The sequence below is a fragment of the Eptatretus burgeri genome, chromosome 8, assembly GCF_056783735.1.
Source record: "Eptatretus burgeri isolate ZD-2024b chromosome 8, Ebu_testis_v1, whole genome shotgun sequence".
In the NCBI taxonomy this organism is placed as follows: Eukaryota; Metazoa; Chordata; class Myxini; order Myxiniformes; family Myxinidae; genus Eptatretus; species Eptatretus burgeri.
In genome coordinates, this window is record NC_140968.1 from 102,350,619 (window position 1) to 102,363,317 (window position 12,699).

Consider the following 12,699-nt stretch of genomic DNA (forward strand, 5'->3'; position numbering starts at 1 on the left):
GGATAGTGAGGAAGAAGTTTCCTTCTGTATCCATCCTGACCACTCCCTTCCTGACCACATTTTTTGTCCAATTCTCCCTCTATTTTGTCCTTCAACTCCACTGTTGGTGTCCCCTCTACCCTCACTGCTGTGCCTTTTGTCCTGTTGCATCCTGATCCATTTCGTGTTCTTGCTCTACCACAAGCCTCGTCTTTGAATACAAAAAATTAATAGGTTGGCAACCATTGTACAGGCCTCATGAGCTGAATGGTCTCTTTCTGTGTTGAACTTCCTTGGAAGAAAAAGTCATCTATTATATATGGTTATGTTATTGCGTATGGCAGCTTGGTTGCCGGGTAGCTGTCATTCCTTTGAGTGCGGCTATGCCGCTGATGCTGTGCCCCTCTACCAGTGGACTGGTACTCATTTCACTGACCTGAGAAGGATGACTGGCTGAGTCAACCCCATCTGGTGTTAATTCAGCAGCTAACAGGGCTCAAACTCAGGTCCCTAGTATCCCAAGCCAGTCCCCATAACCACTAAGCCAACGTCAGGCTTATTATATATTGTGAACCGTGGTGTCTGTCCATGCGTTCGTCTTTCTACCGTTTACGGCGGCTGCTTCTCGTGCTGCATTGAAAAGTTTAACATTCAATTTTGAAATGACAGGAGAACAGGTATGAGTAATGTTGATGCCAAATTTTATTTCGCAATCAGGATATTTTGTCCTCTTTTGAGATAAATCCAACCTCCCCACCATATGTTGCACCAACATTTTGTGGTGGACGATATAAGTATCTCAAAGCTTTGGCTCTCTGTGAAACCAAGAGTGCAACACAATTTTCCTTTCAAAGTGTATGAATTTTTTTTTTTATTGATAGATTAACTTTATCTTTTCCTGTCACGAGGGATGAATAGTTTTGCCAGCTTTTCTCATCATTTGGAACGGATGCTCTTCCTAGTGATACATGTTCAAAAGAACTCGAATAAAAAAGAGGAAAACCAAACTCGCACTTCAGCTTTTTTTTTCGGATTACAATTCTGTATCAATAATATAAAATTTCAAACCAAATTATTTGATAAACGAGATGCTCTTCCATTCCACATTGTATGAATGCCTTTCTTAGACAGAAATATTCCTAAGAAGCTGTACTATGGTACGGTTAAAGGTGAAATAATTACCACCGTGAGAGCAACCACACACAGCACTGAACATATCAACAGATTAAAACAACTCCTCACACGTTTACAAGCACAGCACTGAACTTATCAATAGAGTAAAACAACTAGTCAGACATTTACTTACACAGCACTGAACATATTGTTGCGGATTCGCGCCCGCCGGCGTGCGGACGGCCACGTAACTCGAATCGCGGCACGTCGCCCACCGGACGGACAATCCAGTCGTGACCCTCTCGGACTAACGCCGGGAACCAGTCACGGGTGGACCTTTCGGTCTCACCACGATCGTGCCAATCGGCCCCCGCGTGGGATAGGGTTGCTCGCCAAATTCGACCTACCTAAGTACCCACACGGAGGGTAGACCGGGCGATCGCACCTCGCCGCAGGTCGACTTCGGACACGGGCCACTTTAAGCGACCCGTTCCGTACTATTGGGATAACCGAGCGGTGTTATTCGTCGGCCTCGACGGTTCGATTAATTATCGGGCGTTTTAGCCCACGACCAACCCTTTACGTGAAGCAAGATGGAGATTCAATGAAAGAAAAGACGAAGCGAAGCGGGAAAACAGTTCAACAATAAGCACATTTATTTTGCGATGAACGGAAAGCACACATATACAATTCCACCAAAAGCACATGTAAAAGAAGAAGACAATGCAATATTACACAAAAAGCAAATGCAACAATGCAGATCTAACCGACTACCGGGCACACGGCAACACTTATACAATTTTACTTCACAGACGGCGCCGCCAACACATATTCCCAAAGCAAAAGAAAAGAGAACCACCCTCAAGGATGAGGCGGGCCTGGGGCCGAGACCGGGTCGGGCCTACCCATCTGATGATGAGACGCGAAGTGGCGGTGGTGCCTCAACTCCGCGGGCCTCGCGGACAGTGTCTGGTAGGGGGTGGGAAAGGAGCCCCCTTTGTCGCACTATCTCAGCGCGGGGGGAAACAGGAGGGGGTTGCTGATGCTCGGGGGAAGGAGGATATCACCCTGTCTCGGGTCCCGCAGCGAGCGTCTCCTCCTCGACCTCGGGCGCGTTGCTGGCCTCTCCCTGTGCAGCTCCTGGCACCGACTCGAGCACCCCCTCGTCCGCCTTCGCCGCCGTCACCTCTCCACAGCTCCGTCTACTCGCCCTCTCCGTCTCCTCTCTTGGCTCGTCCCAACTCTTCACTCTTGACTTCTCCCACTTCTTTCCAGCTCCACCGACGACTCTCTTGAACTCCGCACAACTCCCTTTACTGACGAACGCAGCCGTTTATATAAGCCCCGTGGCTTCGCTCTTTCACCCTTGACCCTTTGCCTCCGACCCTTCACCTCTCTAACTGGCTCCCCATTGGACCGAGGAAAAGTGGGCGTGAATGCTTTTTGATCCATGTATTTGCATATAGCGACCGCCCTCCAACGCCCTGGAGGCGGGGCCAAATCGCCCCTCGCTCACCGATTGGACGGAACAAAAGTGGGCGTGAGTCGTTTTTGATCCGTTTTTCTTCGGAAAGTCTGTGATGTCTCTGAATACGCTGCTCGGTGCGCGCCCTGCACGAGTCCAGTATCGGTGCCCACGAGTGGCGCGAGATGGTGTGGATGCGATGGTGGCGAGTTGTGACGGTAAAGGTTGTGGCGGTTGTGGTGAAGCGGCGTTGTGGTTGGTGGTTGTTGTGAAGCGGCGTTGTGGTTGGTGGTTGTTGTTGTGAAGCGGCGTTGTGGTTGGTGGTTGTTGTTGTGAAGCGGCGTTGTGGTTGGTGGTTGTTGTTGTGAAGCGGCGTTGTGGTTGGTGGTTGTTGTTGTGAAGCGGCGTTGTGGTTGGTGGTTGTTGTGTGATGGCTGTTGACACGTGGTTGGTGGTGGTAATAATGGCGGCTGGTCCAAAATAAAGATAGTCAAAGAAAAACGGCTATCCTGAAGAGTCGCAGCCCGCATGAATGACATTTATTCCCTCTAGACAACGGGTTTGGGCCTAACTACACATATACTTACCGAGATATCTCACCTAAGGGACCTGAATGGTGGTTTGTGAATTTCGTCAACCACAACAATATCAATAGATTAAAACAACGAGTCAGATGTTTACAAGCACAGCACTGAACTTATCAATAGAGTAAAACAACTAGTCAGACATTTACTTACACAGCACTGAACTTATCAATAGATTAAAACAATCAGACATTTACTACCACAGCACTGAACAGATCAATCGATTAAAACAACGAGTCAGACATTTACTTACACAGCACTGAACATATCAACAGAATAAAACAACTCCTCACACATTTACAAGCACAGCACTGAACTTATCAATACAGTAAAACAACGAGTCAGATGTTTACAAGCACAGCACTGAACTTATCAATAGAGTAAAAGAACTAGTCCGATGTTTATTAATACAGCACTGAACTTATCAATAGAGTAAAACAACGAGTCAGACGTTTACAAACACAGCACTGAACATATCAATAGATTAAAAGAACGAGTCAGACGTTTACAAACACAGCACTGAACTTATCAATAAAGTAAAAGAACTAGTCCGATGTTTATTAATACAGCACTGAACTTATCAATAGAATAAAACAACGAGTCAGACATTTACTAACACAGGGAGCTGCAGTTAGCAGATTAAAACAAGTTTTCTTGAAAATCATAAAACGACACCAAATATAATTAGTAAAACACAATACAAAAAAATATTTAAAATATTATTAATGAGATATTTATATTAATACTTTTTTTGAATACAACGTTGAGGCTTGTATGAAAGCTAAACACAGAACTACAAGGGGAGCAGGAGACAAGAGGGATGGGAGAGGGAAGGAAAAAAACAATGGGTAACAGAGACAATTGGAGATCTGTCGAAGGGAGAGGGATGAGGAGGACAATGGGGGTACACGGGGTGAACAAGATGGACACTACAGGGATTTTCAGGTACTTACATGACAGGGACTTTCAGGAAGGAAAGCAGGGAATTTGAAGGAGGTGCGTTTGGGGTGAATTAACGGGTGTGGAAAAGATCGTGGTTTTAGATGGGGGACGATAAGAGATGGTGGTGAACAACTGTTTTGAAGACCTGGAGGGAAGAATGGGATTGAAGAGAGTGTGGGAGTTTGTTCCAAAGGCAGGGAAAAAAGAGGAACGAAAGAGTGAAGGTGAGCAGTGATTCTTGATTTTAGTAGTTTTACCAGAAAGGGGTTGCTGGCGGACCTTGAGTGGGAGGCGGGGGGGGGGGGGGAGGTGAGATATCGCAGACAGAGCAGGGGGGGGGGAAGCCGGAGAGGAGATGGTAGAAGATAGAAAGACCACCGACCTGCCTGTGCAGTAAGAGAGTGAGACCCTCAAAGACTCAGCTTCATCACGGGAGATACCAATGATCCTAAATGCCTTGGTTTCCACAGCGTGAAGCCGAGAAAGGTGAGAGTCAGGAGCACCAGCTCAAAGTACTCCATCAGGCTGTGGACATTATTATTATTATTATTTTAAAAATATAAAAAAATAAACATATATATATATATATATATATATATATATATATATATTCTTCTTTCGGCTGCTCCCGTGAGGGGTCGCCACAGCGGATCATCCATATGATCCGCATAGTGATTTGGCACATGTTTCACACCGGATGCCCTTCCTGACGCAACCCTGGTCGCCTCTTCCGACACAGGGATCTGGTACACCTATTTTAACCGGGGTATACACTGGGCCCAGTACACTGGTACTCATTTCGAAGACCTCGGAAGGATGACAGGCTGAGTCAACCCCCTGGTGTTATACGACTTGGTATATACATACCTATATATGTATACTTATACCCACACATATGCAGTGTATATATATATATATATATATATATATATATATATATATATATATATATATATATATATATATATATATATATATATATATATATATATATATTCAGTGGCCCAACGGGGCTTGAACTCAGGACTTTTTGGGTCCCAAGCCGCTGCCCTAACCACTGCGCCAACACCAGGCTTTTATATATATATATATATATAATATATATATATATAAAACCATTTTCAGTGATTGCTAGGAGACAGGGCAGCATGTAGAAAACCCATTATAAGTACCGTTTGAACATTTGAATAACAGTTTGATTTAGTGGTAAGTGAGGTGGACGTGCTGGGTAGTGTACGTGTTGTATTTAAGGTACCATATGCACGATTTAATGTATTATACATTAGAATGTGTGATGGGAGTTGTGATGATGTGATAATACATGAAATCCTCCAGCGAGTAAAGTCTGATTAGTGATGTAACATTGATGGGTTTACTGACTGCATGGATGCAACTAAGGTTGTGGATCTACTGATGTGGGTCATCTACTGATGTGGATCCATGATCGAGGTTGTGGATCCGCTGTTTGTAGAGGTTCTCGGCTGAAAGGATTGAAACCTCGAGGAAGAACGGAGCCCAGCTGATGATCTATGCGGTCGGGAAACCATTCAATTGCTGATAGGTTCAGGTTATTACTTTAGCTGAGGGAACCATGTTTTGAGGTTAACCATTATAATGAAGTTGAATATTGGATGTTGTGAAATTAACATCATTTACAGCATTCATTTAAATTATATTGTATTTTAGGAATAGCCGATACTGTACAATCCTTGCTGTAATTTACGGACTTGTGTTTGGGTGTATTTGTTTGTCGGGCTACTCCTACAGTTCTAGGCCGATTACATCCAGACTTGCTCCAGAGGATCAATATGACCGCAATTAATGTAGAGGGGTGTTTTTATCTTTGCCGGTGGTCTTGCGGGGAGGGGCACTGTAGCACTGCCTCCAGTTGTTCCCTGGTATTACAAGTCTCCACCATTTACAGTACAGTATTCCTGTCCCCACGTTTTCCAGTGCAGTGAGGTGTTTTGAATTATAAGCAGTAGGTATATTTTTGCTTCAAGCACATAACCCTGGCTATATATTTATTTTGCCTACACAGAGCAGTCAGTTGCGTGCTTGAAGGGGGCCGGGCCCAATAAATACATTTTTGAAATATCATGCTACACAGTATTATATCGGTTTTGGCCCCATCTCTCGATGGTGAAGAATCACTTCAAAAATTCCAGTATTCGGATCTTCACCAAAATCTAATCAGTTCGCCCTTGTCACACACCCAACCTGCCCACCAAATTTCACCCTGATCCGTCCACAACTTTTTGACATATCGTGCAAACAAACAAACAGAGAGGGGTGAAAACATAATCTCCTTCACCTCCGGTGGCGGAAGTAACAAAGGACTATAGCATTATGAGGTCTTTCTTTGCACAACATCGAGGCTCATGGACGAGTAATGCAACACAGGTAACGAACTGACAGTGGGGTCACATTTGGACACAAGAAGCATTGTAAAGAACGAAACAGCAAACTGCATGTCGGATTAAGTTGGGTTAATAGGGTAGAAAGTTTCGTGGGTTGGGATGGGGGATGATATGAGATGGCAGTGCACCACTTGCATGATGCCCTGGAAGGAAAAGCAGGGTTGAACGGTTTCTGGAAGGCCATTCCACCAATGTGAGAAAAGCTGTGTGGCTGGCAGGGTGGCCTCGACCGAGAGGTGCACTCACTCATCTCTGCACTGGCTCGCCTAGGTTAGAATCCAGACCCAGCTCTAACCTGTCGTCCAGGTGTTTCACAAGCAGGGTGATTCATCAATGTGTGCCATCCCTCGAATGGACGTGTAAAAATGGGTGCCCAGTGTCCCATTTGGCGGCATTAGTTGGTGGACCTTAAAGATGCCACAGTGTCCTGAGGCAAGAGTCGGCGAGTTGTTGCCAGCACCATGAACAAATTCCATATTGCAGCCTTCACCGACAGGGGACGTTGCATCAGCGGCACAGCAGTGCCCTCTGCAAGTGATGCTACCCGCAGCCATGTGCTACAAACGAAAGAAGAAGAAGTTTTCCTGGATACAAAGCCGAGGCTCGAGGAAGAGTGAGGACATTGAACAGATCAGGATGCAACAGAACAAAAGGAACTGCAGAAATAGAGGGGGAAACACCAATAGCATGGTTAAAGGACAAAAATAAAGGGAGATGTGGACAAATAAGGGAAGTAAAGAGGAAAGAGGGGTAGGGGAGGATGCATCGGTTGGACAAGATGGATGCAGAAACAGAAACAAACTCTCAGGAAGGAGAAACTGGAAATTTGGAAGAGGGAAGGTTTGGGGATGGCTAATAACTTAATGGGGGTTTAAAATAACATGGTTGTATGTATGGGTGTGTGTGTGTGTGTGTGTGTGTGTGTGTGTGTGTGTGTGTGTGTGTGTGTGTGTGTGTGTGTGTGTGTGTGTGTGTGTGTGTGTGGAGTGATCTGAGATGGTGGTGAACAGCTGTCTTGAAGACCTGGAGGGAAGAATGAGATTGAAGAGAATGTGGAAGTTTGTTCCACAGATGGGGAAAAAGAGGAATGAATGAATGGATGTGAGTGGAGATTCCACACTTAGCAGTGACCTGAAGTGACCTTTGACCCGAAGGGGGTTGATGGTGGACAGCGTGCACCCTGCACATGGTTAGGAGTACTCAGCGGCTGAACACAAGGTACGGCACGCTTTGGGGGTGAGGTGGGGAGGGGTGGTGTTTCCCAAAGTTTTACGAGGGGGAGTGATCAGGTGTCCAAAAAACTTTTAAAAAATTCGCGTACTTTGTGTACAGCCTCTCATGATATCCGCTTGACTTAATAGCAATTGAGCTCCAATTATAAGATGAGCACCTTCGGCCTTCGGGGCTCTGCAAACTACCCGCCTGGAGGTGTATCAGTGTGCTGAAAAAAGATGGACGAGCCAAGTCGTGGGGCAACTTTGCTAAATATAGCATAACAATTGTGCATTTTGTGAGGAAAGCACCAAATTTGGCACACTAGTAGCCTATTATATTATGAACAGATTTGGATATTGGGCCATCTCAAATTCAGCTGCTGATGGCTGTGGCAGCCATTTTTCAAAATGGCCACCAGTGGTTACTGTTATGACACATATCTGCTTTAATGGAGAGGAATGCAAGTTGATAGTGAAAGTTTATTTACTATAAAGGTCCAATAATGGTCAAAGAAAGTAACAATTTGATTTGGTTGAGAAAAAAAAGTTAAAGTGGACTAATTAGTCTTATTAAGACAGATTCCAAAGCGTGGAAAAGGAGTGCGTAGACGCGTGGTCGGAGCAGCAATTATACCTAGAAACTGGCAGAACTTCCTTCGAGTGGACACCAACAAGACCGAGCTGTTCAAGTTCCTATCAGAAGCTATCTTCAGGTGGTTTGACCAGGATGACAATCAGCTGGTTATCACTGATGGAGAGGCAGTCCTGAGCAAGCCACTGCTGCTAGACCTGGCCTTGCGCACCCCATGCAGCCACGAAGAAGCTGACAGTCGAATGTTGTTGCATGCATCCCATGCAGCCAACCATGGTCACCACAAGATACTGATCAAAACAGTTGACACCAATGTTGTGGTGTTGGCTGTGTCACTGGCCCAGGGACTGCAACCAGAAGATGAACTGTGGCTAGCATTTGGTACTGGGAAGAGTTTTAGGTACCTGGCAGCCTATGAAATAGCAGCTGGCCTAGGACCAGAGAAGGCACAGGTACTCCCAATGTTTCACGCTCTGACTGGGTGTGACACTGTATCCAGCTTTGTTGGACATGGTAAGAAGACTGCTTGGACAATCTGGACCGTTCTGCCAGAACTTACAGACGCACTGCTGAAGCTATCCTCTGCACCAAGTGGCATACCAGACGATGTCATGCACACCATCGAGAGGTTCGTCACATTGCTCTATGACAGAACCAGCACGTGCAACGACATTGACAAGGCCCGGAAGAAACTCTTCGCGAAGAACAATGTGCAGCTGATCCCGCCAACCAAGGCAGCTCTGGAGGAGCATGTGAAGAGGGCGGCCTACCAAGGGTGGCCATGTGTGGGGTCAAACACTGCTACCAACGCCAGAGCTGCCTCCTCCATCCAGCTGAGGCTGGGTCAAGAATGATGAGGGGGTGTACGAGCCACACTGGACGAAGCTACCCAAAGCAGCCCACCCCTGCTATGAGCTAGTATCGTGCAAGTGCAAGAAGAGCTGTCTGAAGCGTTGCAAGTGCAAAAAGGCCGCACTTGAATGCACAGCTTTGTGTGTGTGAGGGAGAGTGCTCACAAAATTGAGAGAATATTAACAGAGCAGACTGTGTCACTGATTCAGAACATTTAAATCAGACATCTCTCGATCAATTTCTATGAGTGAGATGTCGGTATTCATATGAATGAGACGCAGCCCATGATTCGTTTGCAACCATGCTCAACAACCACTGACTTTAGATAAGCGATGTTGGTATTCATATCAATCAGACGCAGCCCGTGATTCGTTTGCCACCATGCTTAACAACCACTGACTTTACATAAGCGATGTTGGTATTCATATCAATCAGCCGCAGCCCTTGATCCGTTTGCCACCGTTCTCAACAACCAATTTTTATGAGTGAGATAGTCGTCTGTGTAATGTCCAGAGAGCAGTGAGGCACGTAGAGTCATGAGGGTTGCCGTAACTCTGTTTATTGCGTGTCCGGATGTACACTACTCCGAGCCTCTAGCGGACGCGAACAGCTATATGCCCTGCAGACACGTGACTACCATCACAACTCCTCCACGCCCTCTCAACGCTCCCTGCCAATACACCACACTCCTCCCTTCTAAAAGTATGATTATAAAATGACAATTATAACGACAATCAGAAATGGCAAAGAATACTACGACACAAAAGCAAAGAGGAACAAAAATGACATCAACCATGTAAAATCTCCCAAGTACCACATCACCTGATCTAACCCTGGGGTGGTGGTCGGGCTGAGAATCACCCAGACGAGATGGATCAAAAGAAAAACGTGCTTCATCTGCACAACGTGTAACACTAATGCCGTTGTTTTAATCTGGCACATAATTCATCCTTCTATCCCCATCACAACATATACTGTGTTGGTGCGAGCGAGTTGAATCCCAAATGCAGTGGACTGTAGAAGCGCCCCCAGGCGGCCCATGCTTACACGCCTTCCGGCGAGGTCGAGGTGACACGCTTAGACGAACCTCCTGCGCCCCTGGCCAACAAGCTTGCTCGTCCCCCCACGGACAGAAATAGGTAAACACGGCCTTGGGAAGATAACACCCGGCCCCCGCGAGAGTAACGGGAGGGGTGACGCTGAACAGAGAACCGGCTCCCTGCCATCGACTCGAACCAGGCAATTAGCTGGCTCTATTACCAGCCGTCCTACACCAAAACCGCGCATCAGCCCCGGGCGCAACACCGCCCCTGCCACCGACCCTTTGGCCGCAGCAACTCCAGCCGAGACCTCAACGCACGTCCATACAGACGAACAGCATTGACTGAATACATATCAGGGTCATACAACAGCAAAAACATCGTCTGCGCAGAGGCAAACTTCTCTTTACGTACAGCGCATTCCCACAGTATAATTCTAACACATGAGAGTGCAGCGAACTGCGGACTGTCATCGAAGCCCGAGATCTGGAAGATCTCTTTATTTGCAACGATCGTCCGCAAGTTCTTCACATCAAAGAAAGCATTGATCCCAATCAAACACATTTTGCTCACACGCGGACTGTCGGCATTTGCGTTTATAACACCAAGCTGAATCACTCGTGCCGCGAGAATCAAACACACAACAATGAACAAATCATGAACCACGCTGCGCGCACGCCTCTTGGTTGTCACGACGTTGAGGCGACTTGCGTGCAGGTCCCCATCTGAACGTCGAAGAGGACACCGTCGCTGGTCGCGTTCCATGAACTTCTTGAATGCGACCGGCTCGCTCCAATCCCCCGCTGAAATCGCCTGAACGACACGGGCGTGCTCTGTATCATGAGCGCAGCGCAAGCGCGAGAGCCGGCACAGCTGGCATGCTCCCCGTTGCTCCGGAACCGTATATCGTAGTTGCAGGAAACAATGAACGGAAACCCATGTTGCATCGTCGCGGCTCCTGCCGCCGGGACCTCGCCCTCGGGTCTCGAGGGAGGCCCGGGCCCAAACGGAGGTACGGGCCCGAAGGAGACACAGGTGCAGCTGGAGGTACGAACTCCGAAACAGGAACCTCCTCCCACCGATACTCTAATCGGCTCGGCAAGGGACGTCCAAGGCCACTGGCTGGCGCCGTCCCGTCTCGCCTGAGGCTAGCCAGCCAGTCTCGGCCCAAAAGGGCGGGCCCCTCCCCTCGTACCACAAAAAAATGAGAGTAGGGTGCTTTGACCTTGGTAGACCACCGAGACGTCTGTCACAGCAAGTGGTGTAATCGCTTCGCCGGTGTACGTGTACAGCGAAAAGGTCGTCTTGACCAGGTGAATACCGCAGAGTTCACGAGCGGTCTATTCGCCCATGATCGACACCGCGGCCCCGGTATCCACTTGAAACACGATCGGTGCCCCGTTCACCTCGACCTCTACTGTCATTGGTCTTGTTACCTTTGGACCAATTGAAAACAGGCTCAACATCGGTTGCATTTCCTGCTCCGGGCCGCTGGGATCGCTATTCCCAGGCTGCAGGCCGCGCTCCAGGTCGCTGGGGTTGTCCCGCACCTCGCTATCCAAGACCTTAACGGCGGCCCCCGCCATTCGACACACACGCTTCAGATGTCCCACCTTGCGACAATGCAAACACACGTTGTTTTGATACGGGCACACCCGCCGCAGGTGCTGTCCTCCACACCCCCAGCACCCCTGTGTGTCCATCTCGCTGCCCGCGCGGCCGCGCTGTGGCGTTCGGCCCCGGCCCGCACCGAAAGGCATGCGCGTGGCCTGGGGCCCCTGGATCATCGCGTGGACCCCGGGGTCACCCATCACGCCCTGGCCGGCGATGGCGCGGACATCTTCGAGTGTCTGTTCGACAGCTGCAGCAGTCTCGACTGCCGAGTGGAATGTAACGTCGGCACCTCGCATCCGCAGAATCGCCGACACCATTTTCGCATCTTGCAACCCAGAAATAAAGCAATCCCTGAGTCGAGCTGGACACTCCCCCGCCGTGAACTTGCAGGCCACGGCCGAATGCTTCACTAGCACCACGAAATCTGCGACGCGCTCCTCCGCACCCTTCGCGAGGTAATCGAACTGGTATCGAGCCAGCTGCAATGACTTATCCGGCGCCATGTGGGCTTTCATCTTCTCGACCATGTCTTGAAACGACAGCCCGTCATCACTGGGCTTCTCCGGCGCCACCAAATCACTCAGCAGTCGATAATGTTCCGTTGATAGCGAGGCGAGCAAGATCGATTTGCGCTTGCTCTCGTCGTCTACATCATTCGCGTGGAAATAGCACCCCAACTGTTCTGAAAACAATTCGAAGTCGTCTCCGACGAAGACGGGCACTCGTCCGTGCGCCGTGCCCCGACCTTCCACCATCCTCGAGCCGTCCTGCCGTTCACTCGACGTGAATTCGCAGGCGACGGCGAGATGTCTGGCTGCAGGACTCGACCCGCACCGAAGACTGTGCGTGCGGCCGCGCGAAACTCGCGATGCGCTTCCCTGGGC